The 13,358-nt window shown below is 44.4% G+C and overlaps 1 protein-coding gene across 1 annotated transcript in view; it reads left to right on the forward strand.

The window, feature by feature from the left end:
* The window catches only part of TLR7 (toll like receptor 7), a 101,280-nt gene that overhangs the window by 37,400 nt on the left and 50,522 nt on the right, over positions 1–13,358 (forward strand). Inside the window, exon 5 of the mRNA XM_027096578.1 lies at positions 11,259–11,437. The gene's annotated coding sequence lies outside the window, so the exon portion shown is untranslated. The remainder of the gene's footprint in view (positions 1–11,258; positions 11,438–13,358) is intronic.

The raw sequence follows: 13,358 nt of genomic DNA on the forward strand, positions 1-13,358 counted from the left end.
GACAGTGACGGACACCTTGTGCAGAAATGATGTAGTCTAGGGACTTGCTATTCAAACAGTGGTCCCTGGACCAACATCGTCAGCGCCTCCTGGGAGTTCCTTAGAAAAGCCCCACTTTGTACCTGATAAATCAGAATCTGAATTTCAGCAACAGACCCAGGTGTTTGCCAGGCATTTTACAGTTTAAGAAGCACTGCCCTTACTAACCTCAGCGCTACTGAGAAAGCATTCTTTATTGGGATGAGGTGTCTGTGTGTGTGGGGGGGGAGCTTTTGAGGGGAGAGCTGTCCTGTGCATTGTAGGGTATTTAGCATCCCCAGCCTCTACCCACTAGGCGCCACGAGCATCGCCCCTTCCCTCCCCTCCCCTGGAGTTGTGAAAACTACAAATACTCTGCCAGACGTCCCTTGGGGGACAAGATACACCTCCCCTCAGTTGAGAACCACTGAGCTAAGGGCAAGGTATGGAGTAAATGGAAAGATGAGGGGGATTGAGCTTTGAAGAATTCTAATTGTTCGCAGCTGGCAGAAGATGAGCCTGAAAAGGACAATGAAAAGGAGGAGACAGAGATAGAAGAAAAACGAGGAGAGCAGTGTCTAAGAAATCAAGGAAGCAAGGATGATGAGGATGGTGTCACATGCCACGGAGATGAAGATGAGGACTGCAAAGTGCCCATTTAATTGAGAGAAATGGAAGTGACCCTCGGGAAGCTTGTTAGAAATACAGAGTCTCAGGTCCCACCCGAAACCTCATGAATCAGAATCTACGTACGTTTGAACAAGAGCCCCAGGTCCCCAGGCGATTCCTACACACACATTAAAGTCTGCTAACAGAGACTTAGGTAAGTCTTTAAGCTAGTTTAGTAGTGAAGGAGAGGAAACAAGATGCTGTGCAATTGTATCTACAACCGGTTTGCTACATGTGACTGCCTTAAATATACTTAGTGTCTAGAAATAGATTTAAAGGAACCACATATGGTTGAACATGTCACATATTTAAACAGGAAAGTGCAATTTCCAAACTCATAAAGCAGAACTCTGGTTGCACTCCTGTTTTCAAGGTACTTGATGGCTTCAGACTTTCATTTTATTAAAGTCTCAAGTACAGCCGTTACTTTATACTTTCATGCAGGTGGTTAGTGCCCATGAACAAATGAACATGTGTTTGCAACTAATTGGCTTTCATAAGAGAAGACTATTTAGTATAGTTTGGTGTAAACAGAATCTTAATATTTTTACTAATTGTGTTTCTATCAGTGGACGTGCTGTTGACGTGTATTACTCTAGACGGGCGGTTTTCTTTTTCTTTTTTCCCCAATTTTATTGAGACATAATTGGCAAATAAAAATTGTATATATTGAAGGTGTACAATGTGATGGTTTGATATATGTATATATTGTGAAATGATTACCACACATCCATCACCTGAAATAGTTACCAGTTTTGGCAGTGTGTGGTGAGAACACTTAACATCTACTCAGCAAATTTCAAGTGTGAAATACAGTTTTATTAACTGTAATCATCATGCTGTGTATTTGATCCTCAGCGCTTACTCATCTTATAACTGACAGTTTGTACCCTTTGACTGACATCTTCCCGTTTGCCTTAGTGCCACCCTCACCCCATTCTACTCCCTGATTCTGAGTCTTACTATTTTAGATTCCACCTATAAAGACACCGTACAGTATTTGTCTTTCTCTGTCCGACTTATTTCACTTAGCATAATGCCCTACACGTTCATCCATGTTGTTCCAAATGGTAGAATTTGCTTCATTTTTATGGCTGAATTTTATATATATATATATATATATATATCACATTTTCTTTATCCATTCATCCATCAGTGAACACTTAGGTTTTTTCCATATCTTGACTAGAGTGAACAATGCTTCAGTGAACACGGGGGTGCAGATATCTTTTCAAATTAGTGTTTTCGTTTTCTTCGGATAAATACCCAAAACTGGAATTACTGGATCATATGGTAACTGTATTTTTAATTTTTTGAGGAACCTCCGTACTGTTTTCCATAGTGGCTGCACCAATGTACATTCTCACCAACAGTGCACAAGGGTTCCTTTTTGTCTACATCCTCGCCAACACTTGCTATTTCTTGTTTTTTTGATAACGGCCATTCTAGCTGGTGTGAGGGGTTATCTCATTGTGGTTTTGATTTGTGTTTCCCTGATGACTACTGATGCCCAGCACCCTTTCATGTACCTATTGGCGATTTGTATGTCTTCTTTGGAAAAACGTCTATTCAGATCCTCTGTCCATTTTTAAGTTGACTGTTTGCTTTTTGCTATCGAGTTGTATGAGTTCCTTATGTATTTTGGATATTAACCCCTAATCAGATGGATGGTTTGCGAGTATTTTCTCCTGTTTCATAGATTGCCTTTTCATTTTGCCGACGTTTTTCTTTGCTGTGCGGAAACTCTTTAGTTTGATGTAGTCCCACTTGCTGACCTTTGCTTTTGTTGCTTGTGCTTCTGGTGTCATATCCAAAAAAACACTGACCAGTGTCAAGGAGGTTTTTTGCTATGTTTTCCTCAAGGAGTTTTACGGGTTTAAGTCCTATATTTAAGGGTTTAATCCATGCAAACACACAGGTGTAAGACGACCCTGTCCCATCAATAACAAGGGCTACAACTGCAGAGAGTCTCAGGCTGGGGACAATACCATGCTATCCCAGAAGGGAGGAGATATTTATTGTGAGACAGTCCTGGTGATTCCGATCTGTTTCCCCACTTGCTACGGTGGTTCTTAACCTTGGCTGTCGTTGAAATTACCTGAGGTTCTTCAAAAATCCCCATGCCTGGGCCCCACCGATAAAGCTTCTGATTTAACTGGTCTGGGGGAGAGCCTGGGCGTTTGGATTTGAAATCTTGCAGGTGATTCCAATATGCAGGCAACCGGTTCTCAGAGTTGAGCGTGCATCAGAGTCACCTGAGGGGCTTGTTAAACCTCTGATTGCTGGGTCTCACATCAGTTTCTGATTCGGTAGGTCTGAAGTTGGAGCCTGAGAATTTGCATCTCTAACAAGCTGGGCCCGGGGGCTGCTGACGCTACTGAGTGGTCCTCAAACTTCATTGGCTCTGCGCTCGAGCTCCTGAGTTTCTTGAGTCCTGACATTTGCATTTTAAATAAGAGCTAGATGATCCCAATGCACGTGATCTAGATGCAAAACCGTGCCCTAGGGGGTAAGATCGCACTGGGAGGTTCAGTCATCTTTGAGATTGTCGTCTGTTTTCTTTCCTTTTCCTTCATTCCCGTTCACGCTGACCTTAAGCTCTGTGCCCATTGCCTCGGGGGACATGTGCGGGGTAAGTGAGTTCTTGGGGTTTTGTCTTCTAAAAGCCTAATAGTCTTAGGGGATCATGAGGGGTTTGTGGAGGTAAAGCTACTCAGGGACATCTGGGTCTCCAGGAATGGCAAAAGGCGAGGTTGCTTCTCCACCTTTTTTTGGAGAGAGAAGCCAAGAGGGAAGGGAATGGGAGGGCTGGGGAGGCCTGTTGATTCAGAGAAAAGAGGGGACCTGCCAACTTCATGTGGAAGATGAAGACACACCCCCGTGTGTCACTACAGGAGAGCCGGAAACTGTACAATTCCTGGGAGGCAAGGGTCTGAGTTAACCTTCGGAAGAGTCAGGTAGGATGAAAGCTCAGGGACAGAAACGAACTCGAATCACAGAAAATGAAGCTGTCTTTGTGTACCTCGCATTTGGTAGACTGAGATTCACACCGGATACCTGTTCTACTCTTGGAACATTTTCCACCTGGCAATATTTCTTTTGTAATCTGGTTTTGTTTTGTTGTCTCAAAATCTAACTCAGTAAGTGGATTTAGAATAGATACAGGGAAGTCTGAGCTTTATTTCACATCTTTCATAACTTATGAAATTGACACTTCTCTAGCTCATTACTTAGTTAAAATTTTCTATCTATTCCCAAATGGGGGAGCAAAAGCTTCATGGTTTTGCTTTTCTTGCATCTTAAACCTTTGAGACCCATAGGGCAAATTGTGAATAAAATTTGTTTTTATTTGGAAGCTTGGATTGCCCTAACCTGAAACGGCCCCCAAACGAAGAATAAGACCTTTATACATGTGTAAATTTTTTTTTTTTTTTTTTTTTTTTTTGCGTTACGCGGGCCTCTCACTGTTGTGGCCTCTCCCGTTGCGGAGCACAGGCTCCGGATGCGCAGGCTCAGCGGCCATGGCTCACGGGCCCAGCCGCTCTGCGGCATGTGGGATCCTCCCGAGTACTCCTCTGCCTGTTCAGGAAGGGAAATACTGGGTAGGGTGCGCCACCTGGTGGCAGGATGGTTATTAACTCCTTTGCCATGGGCTGGGTCTTCCAGAAGTAATTTCTGACCCTGAAGGCGGTTCTGAAGTCCCTTGGAGGTGGCAGATCCAGAAAGGGAGAAACAGAAATGGTTTCCTCCAACTCTAAAAGCCCCACGTTGAGAGAGATGAAGATTGGGAAAAGAGGATTTGAAGGAAAGAGGAAAGAAAGACAAGTTGGTGTGCGGAGAGGGAAGAAGGGGTCCTGGGGATTGTGAGGAATCCATTTAAGACCTTCTGGAGTCTTCCTCTCCATACCCAGCCCGGGGCCTCAAACCTAAGAGAATGTTCTCGTGCTTTCAGAGTGCCCTCATCTATGTGAATTAAGTGGCTGTCCCCCAAATCTTTTCGCATGTTCTCACCTCTAGTATTGATACCCGCCCCCCCTACCAGCCGCGCTCCCCGCCAGTACCCAACCTCACCTCCTATATCAATGACAAAGAAACTGGAGACCCATTGACGTGCACTTCTTCAAATCCCCTCCCCTCAACATCAAAATATGTTGTATGTAACTGTCCTCCGCACCAGCTCACAAAACCAAGATTCTTTCCCCAAACAGCCTATCCTGTTTGCAAGGAGCGGTGGCCCTCCCTTAGGTGTCCCTTCCTCTTCCCCTTCCTAAGTTACAAGTCCACCCACCCCCGCTCCTGGTTCACGCCCTTTTGCCTACTTGCTTCATCAGATGTGCTCCATCTGTGGCATAATCACTCTCTTCCATCCTGCTGGTGCTTCTCCTCACCAGAACGTGGTTCTTCTAAAATTATTTTCCCTCCAAAGATGTTTGTTGTGACATTCAGGAGACAATATTTCTTTCTTTTTTATGGCTAAGTAATATTCCAGCGTGTGTGTGTGTGTGTGTGTGTGTATACACACACCACATCTTTTTCTTTTTGCCACACCATGCGCGGGATCTTAGTTCCCTGACCAGAGATCGAATCCATGCCCCCTACAGTGGAAGCGCGGAGTCTTAACCGCTGGACCGCCAGGGAAGTCCCTATACCACATCTTCTTAAGCCAGTCATCTGTTGATGGGCACTTGGATTGCTTTCATGTCTTGGCTATTATAAGTAAATCACCTGAAACTAACACAATATTGTAAGTCAACTATACTTCAATAAAAAAAATTTAGGACACCCAAGTGTCAGTCAGTAGGAGAGTCATTAAATAAAATGTTATGTCCATACAATGTATATAACATAACTATTAGGTACAAAACAAAACAAAAATAATAAGACAGATCTATGTATCTAAAATAGTGCTAGGTGAAAAAAAGTGGTAAAGAGCAGTGTATATCATATGATCCCATTTTTGTAAAAGAATTGTTTGTGATGATATGTCAGTACATACATAGGAAAAATCTTGAAGAACACAGACCAAACTGTTAATAGTCATTATCTTTGAGGAGTGGAATTTGGAGGGCTTTCATCTATGTTGTACATTCCTGAATTTGAATGTTTAGAACTATGTAATGTTGATAATATTATAATCAGAAAAGATTTACATATAATAAACGTCCCTTAATTCTACTAATATAATCCTCTGTGCTCCCCATTCATTTTCACCAACATTTGTCAACCAATAAGTATACAGGGCCAAGCTGGACAAATAAAACAGCCCCTGGGGGAATTCTGTGGCAGTCCAGTGGTTTGGACTCTGTGCTTTCACTGCCAAGGGCACGGGTTCAATCCCTGGTTGGGGAACTAAGATCCCACAAGCCTTGCGGCGTGGCCGAAAAAAAAGAGCACTTGGGTTCAAAAGGTTTACGGTCTGATAGAGAATGTAAGATGGACCTACCAAAATATAATCCAGGGCAGAATGTGACAAGTTCTACAGAGCTTTCGGTTCATTTGGGCGAATTACTGAACCTTTGCAAGCATGCTTCCTTCTCTAAAAGTGGAGATTTTAATAACCACCAAAACACAATGGGAAATGTACATGGGTAGTGCCTTAGGTGGGTGCCTGGCACAGAGGAGACGAAATGCCACGAGGCAGGGAGGGGCCTGGGGACTGAATACGGAGAGCGCACATCTGCTGGGTGGGCCTGGCCACGTGGGTGCCAGTTGAGATGGGCAGGACACTGACAGCTGTGTCCCAAATGCTTACGGCCAAGAGGCACCCACCCATCACAGAATGCAGGCGCCTGTGATTCACAGCGCTGGGGTGAGGTGGGGCAAAGACAGACCTCTACAGGCGCAGCAAGAGGCTGCAGAGTTGGGAAAGGCATAGGCCCTTCTCAAGGAGTGAAGGGCGGTCACGTCAACTGAAGAGCAGGACTGAGGTCCACAGCTATTGAGAGGGACCATTGGGAAAGATTGGATTAAGACTGCAGAGAAACCTGCTTCCTGGCTCATGGGTCCATGCTTACGATGGAGTTGGAGCCGAGATAATGGTCATCAGTGCAGTCCTTCTGGAAAGTTCATCTGGTGTGCTGGGGTTGGTGCTGGGAGGTGATCATGTTTGGTCTCATCCTCCGCTACTGTTCAGCCCCTTAGAACCCAGCTTTTGATTCTACCACACTCAAAACTACTTTCTTGAGTGTCACCAATAATCTTCTCTTTGCCAGATTAGGTGACTTTTTATAAGTCCCTGCGATCCTGTGCATAGTTAGAATATTGGATAGTGGTTAAGAGCACAGTTCTGGAGCCAGAGGAACGTGACTTTTTTCTTTTTTAACATCTTTATTGGGGTATAATTGCTTTACAATGGTGTGTTAGTTTCTGCTTTATAACAAAGTGAATCAGTCATACATATACATATGTTCCCATATCTCTTCCCTCTTGCGTCTCCCTCCCTCCCACCCCTCCAGGCAGTCACAAAGCACCGAGCTGATCTCCCTGTGCTATGTGGCTGCTTCCCACTAGCTATCCACCTTACGTTTGGTAGTGTATATATGTCCATGCCTCTCTCTCGCTTTGTCACAGCTCACCCTTCCCCCTCCCCATATCCTCAAGTCCGTTCTCCAGTAGGTCTGTGTCTTTATTCCTGTCTTACCTCTAGGTTCTTCATGACATTTTTTTTTCTTAAATTCCATATATATGTGTTAGCATACGGTATTTGTCTCTCTCTTTCTGACTGACTTCACTCTGTATGACAGACTCTAGGTCTATCCACCTCATTACAAATAGCTCAATTTCGTTTCTTTTTATGGCTGAGTAATATTCCATTGTGTATATGTGCCACATCTTCTTTATCCATTCATCCGATGATGGGCACTTAGGTTGTCTCCATCTCCGGGCTATCGTAAATAGAGCTGCAATGAACATTTTGGTACATGACTCTTTTTGAATTATGGTTTTCTCAGGGTATATGCCCAATAGTGGGATTGCTGGGTCATATGGTAGTTCTATTTGTAGTTTTTTAAGGAACCTCCATACTGTTCTCCATAGTGGCTGTACCAATTCACATTCCCACCGGCAGTGCAGGAGTGTTCCCTTTTCTCCACACCCTCTCCAGCATTTATTGTTTCTAGATTTTTTGATGATGGCCATTCTGACTGGTCTGAGATGATATCTCATTGTAGTTTTGATTTGCATTTCTCTAATGATTAATGATGTTGAGCATTCTTTCATGTGTTTGTTGGCAGTGTGTATATCTTCTTTGGAGAAATGTCTATTTAGGTCTTCTGCCCATTTTTGGATTGGGTTGTTTGTTTTTTTGTTATTGAGCTGCATGAGCTGCTTGTAAATTTTGGAAATTAATCCTTTGTCAGTTGCTTCATTTGCAAATATTTTCTCCCATTCTGAGGGTTGTCTTTTGGTCTTGTTTATGGTTTCCTTTGCTGTGCCAAAGCTTTGAAGTTTCATTAGGTCCCATTACTTTATTTTTGTTTTTATTTCCATTTCTCTAGGAGGTGGGTCAAAAAGGATCTTGCTGTGATTTATGTCATAGAGTGTTCTGCCTATGTTTTCCTCTAAGAGTTTGATAGTTTCTGGCCTTACATTTAGGTCTTTAATCCATTTTGAGCTTATTTTTGTATATGGTGTTAGGGAGTGATCTAATCTCATACTTTTACATGTAGCTGTCCAGTTTTCCCAGCACCACTTATTGAAGAGGCTGTTCTTTCTCCACTGTACATTCCTGCCTCCTTTTTCAAAGATAAGGTGACCATATGTGTGTGGGTTTATCTCTGGGCTTTCTATCCTGTTCCATTGATCTCTCCTTCTGTTTTTGTGCCAGTACCATACTGTCTTGATTACTGTAGCTTTGTAGTATAGTCTGAAGTCAGGGAGCCTGATTCCTCCAGGAACATGACTTTTTTAACCTCTTTGTGCTTCAGTTTCTTCGTATGAAAATTGGGAATAAATTGGGAATAATAGTCCCTCCATCACAGGGTTCCTGGGAGAGGTAAAGAAATTAATCAAGGAAAAATCCCTGGCACATAGTAAGCTCTGCTTAAGGGTCAGCCATGGCTACGAAACACATCCTTTCTTCCTCTCCCACCCTCCGTTGTCTCTTCATCCCTCCCTCCCTTTATTCCCCAAAACACTGAGCTTAGCTTCTACTATCCCCCAGCCACTGAGGTGGGTGCTCAAGGATAAAATGATAAAATGCCTGTCCTTAGGGAGCCCCCATCCAGAGTGGGGCACGGGCTAGTCAATTAATAAATGATAAGAGCCTTGAAAGAGGGAAGCAGAGGATGGCTTGGCCCTTTGGGAGCACAGAGCAGGAGGTCCACCCCAGCCGTGAGTGGGACTGATTCAGACACGCGTCTCAGAGTTGGTGAGATGGGGCAGTGTGAGCGTGCGCCCAGAGGGGTGCTTGAGCAGGACCTGGAAGGGGAAATGCAAGCGTGTCTGAAAGACGAGTGCTGGGTCAGAGGGGGGCTTGGCTCTTGAAGAGCTGGGAAGGGAGACAGAGCTCATCAGAAAGGGTCCCGTTGGTGATCCTAAGCAAGTTAGACCTTATATTGAAGGCAATGGGAAATCCTCTGGAGAGCTTTTGTAAGCAGGTAGGGTGGAGGGCAGTGGCTGAGGTGTTAAAAGCTGCATTCTAGAAGAACCATCCTCTTCTCTCTGTTTTTCCCAGTACTGTTTGGTCCAGGTTTGCCTCTCCTTGGACTGCTCTTTATCTGGCTTCTTTGATAGCTCTACTTCCATCACCTTCACTCAACAAGGAATTTTTATTGAGTCCCTACTGTATGCCAGGCCCTGTGCAAGTAACCAGGACTGAGATAAGGACCACGATGGCCCACTTCGTTGTGTTCATTGCTTTCTGGACACATCATGAGTGTCCACACCTTCTGCTTTTGATCCTCTGAAAACAGCTTTGTCTTTCCTCTTCTTGTTTTGAGCAAGAAAGTTCACATTTTATTTTACATATATTTGTATATATAGACACATATGGAGAGAATCTTAACCTTACTCAGTTTACATAGTCACTTATTTTTAATATTTAAATAAACTTTTAAATTTTAGGATAGTTTTACATTTACAGAAAAGTTGCAAAGACAGTACGCAGAGTTTCTGTGTACCCCACGCCTAGTTTCTCCTATCATTAGCATCTTATATGATTATGGTACATTTGTCACAATTAACAAACCAATATTGATACATTATTATCAATTAAACACCATACTTTATTCAGTTTTCATTAGGGAGGAGGATGTTTGTGTCTCGAGTGGGGGCTTTTCTGCTTCACTCATCCCTTTTGATCTAGGGACATCTGTCAAGACCTAAATGTGCTTTGGCAGACCTGGAGCAGCAAGAATTAATATTGGTGTATACACAATCTGTCACTGGAAAGAGAAACTTGATGATAATGATGAGATTTTAATAAAAGAGGTGGGGAGTAAGAACAAAAGGTTGATGTGACCAGAAAACCCACCCTCATCCTCTTCTCAAAATATTGATGGAGTACTTGATACTGCTGGACTCTTCACTTAGGGCGTTCACGAAGGGAGAAAGAACACAAAAGCAGAAATGGAGCAGTGAGAATTCCAAGAGTCCTCTCCAGCACCATTGCACTCCTGACCTTTGGCTTTGGTTCCCTCATCCATGAAATAAGGGGCCCTTCCACCTGTAGAGTGCTCTGGGTTTTTTTGATGTCTTGGCCCATCATCTGGGGGACACTGATGTCAGGAAACACAGGAAGATGTTTCAACTGATGGAAAGACCAAGGTTTTCAGATAACTGGTCTGCAACCTGTGAGTGACTCAAGAAGGGAATTTGCAGAGGACTGCAGGGACCTTGCCTTGTCCCTGTTTCTGGGTAGTCAGGGATGCTATTGAAAGGATATGGTCCCATTCATCATGATGAAATGAGTTTCAGTTTGGTTTAGCTGGGCCACCATGTACAGTTGCACAGGTTGTCCACTGCTCAAGGGTAGTTGGCCATATGACCAAGTGAGCCTGGAATCCAGCCCTACCTCCTCTTATGTAGCTCTGTGCCCTGATTTGAGGATGCATCAGCCCACAGGAAGAGTGCTTTCAGCAAACTTTTGCGTGCAGAAGGCTGCCATTTTCTAATGGGTACTGAGGCATTCTATAGACTAGCACTTTAAGCTTTTGTTTGAAACGAGAAATGATAGTACAGATGGACAAGAACTTCTGCAGTGGGGATGCACGCAGTGGGGTAGGAGTAAGTCAGGGCAAGTGGGTTACGGGGCTCAGGATTTAGCAAACCAGAGCAGGAGAACCAGGAGACCGACGATACCTGCTTCCTGCGGCCCATATCACCTGTGTCTGCACTGATCGGAAAAGGCAGCTTGCTGTCCCCTCAGGAGCTCTACACCTCAGTTTAAAACCAGAACAGGCTCATATCAGATCTGGCCTTGTGTAGAGGAATCCTTTTGTGTATTTCTTCATCCAAATCCTTTGCTTGAGAAATGTTTCTTTTACAACACCCCTTCCGCTTTAGCCTTTTTTGTATTTCATGTTGATTATTTTGGACAAACAACTGATTCCCAACACCTGATGTTGTCCTAGGTCTTGAGCCATGTCCAGGGTTTCACGGTATGTCCACACGCGGGATTTCACTGCAGCCTTGATGGGTTGAAGCCATCTACGGCCCTACGAGTACACTGGTGCTCATTGACGCCAGAGGAAAGGGTCACAGCCAGCGCCTTGAGTGGCCCTCCCGGCCTACTGCGGGAAACAGCCTAGAGGTGAGTGAAGTCCATGACGATGAGAGTAGTAACATTAATCCTAGCTCTGCTAGTTGAGTGTTCACTCTGTTAGGGACGTTCTAAGGGTTCCGCAAGCATGATTTAATCCTTAAAGCCACCGTAAGAGAAAGATACTGTTATTCTTCTCCCCATTTGAGAGCTGAGAAAACTGAGGCTCAGAGAGGCTCAAGCACCCCAGAGGGTGGTTTGTGCATCCGGGAAGTGCGTGCTGTCTGGTAGGCTTGCTAGGTGGAAGCACTTGATGACCGATCATCTCCATTTCGAAATAAAGATTTGAGTCAGCGTGGATGGCAAAGGGAAGAACCAGGGAAGAGCTGCCCGGAGCCCTGTGCCCTCACAGGGCAGGGCCGGGAGAGCAGACTGGGCCCCTGATAGCCAGTTTCTGGGCTTGGGCAGAGGGCCGGATCCTCGGACTGCTTTCCACGTGGGCTAAACTTCTGGTTTGCTGTGACTGTCCTGACCTTGTGTCAATTCCATTTTCATTTTCATCTTTTATGGTTACTGGCTTTGTGGAAAAACCTGTGATGGCTCATTTGATTTTAATTAAGTAGCTTGTTTTTCTTGTTTGCCTGGCATGGGCACTGGACTGTTGGCAAGTATAACCCAAGTGTGCGCCATGCTTTATGTGATCCCAGCTGCCTGGTCTACGATTGGCCGACATTCTGTGGCCTGAAGGCCAGGCCCTGTGTGTCTGGCTTTTCTAGAAACGCTGATCGCTTTCCACTACTCCAATATTGGTGGTCATTTTGACTTACTTTCTTAAACTTTATTTCCAAGCAAATGTTTCAAGAGAAAGCAAGAGGCTGCGTGGCGGCCAGATGAGGTCTTTGAGGTGACTATTACCCAGGTTTTTGGTGAGCCCACGAAGCCACGGGCCGTGTTCTCTGACATCATAGGAATCCCTTCCCACACCATGTGTCACGCCTTGAATCACCTGAGGGACCAGTGGTTAGAGGGTTTCCAAAGCCCGTACATTGTCTTACAGAGGTTATGCAAGAGAGGCAGACCAAGGGCCTGAGGGAAAAATGATAATTGTGTGTGTGTGTGTGTGTGTGTGTGTGTGTGTGTGTGTGAGAGAGAGAGAGAGAGAGAGAAATGTCAGTCCCTACCACCCTGTCCCCAATGTGGTTTCCTCCGGTTCAAGGAGAGGAAAGCAATATGAAGCACATTATATCCCATTCTAGACTATTCTTTTGGCCAGGGGTCAGCAAATATTTTCTGTAAAGTAAACATTTTAGGCTTTGCAGGCCAAGAGGCCAATTGAGGGCATTATGTAGGTACTTACAGAATAAGAGAAAAGCACATTACACAATTATTTCATTGATAACATTTAAAATATAATCATCAAATGCAGTTTTTTTGTAATATAGGTCTAATAATGAGAAGAATGGGATTCTTTGGTGGGGGGATGCTAACTTTTTGCCTCATTGGAGTTTACAGTTAGTGTTCTGTCTCATCAGATCGATGGCAAATGTTCATCTGTGAAAATCATTCTCTGCTCCCTGGGCAGATTTGGCCCACACGCTGGAGTTTGCTGACTCCTGCTTGTGGCTAAACCTTCCAGGGCCTTCTCTGTGAGAGCTTAAAATCCAATTCACTTATCAGAGCAAATCAGGAAATTAAATTTTCCTGCCTCATGCTTCTGCTCATCCATTCACTCACTCATTCAGTGGACATTTATTGAGCTTATAATACGTGCCGGGTACTGGCTGAGGTGCAGGGACACCCAGGAGGGAGATGCGCACTCTGTGGCCACTGCCTGGTGAGGGACCCATGCCCACCTCACCATGTGCTGTCCCGGAAATGTGTGGAACAAAGACGAAGCGGTGCAGATGTTATTTAACTACATCCATGAATTCTATGAGAAAAAATGAGTTTGTGCAATCCTAAATCAAGTACA

Source organism: Aethalodelphis obliquidens, unplaced genomic scaffold (assembly GCF_003676395.1).
Source record: "Aethalodelphis obliquidens isolate GAN/ISIS:26980383/991018 unplaced genomic scaffold, ASM367639v1 scaffold104, whole genome shotgun sequence".
NCBI lineage: Eukaryota > Metazoa > Chordata > Mammalia > Artiodactyla > Delphinidae > Aethalodelphis > Aethalodelphis obliquidens.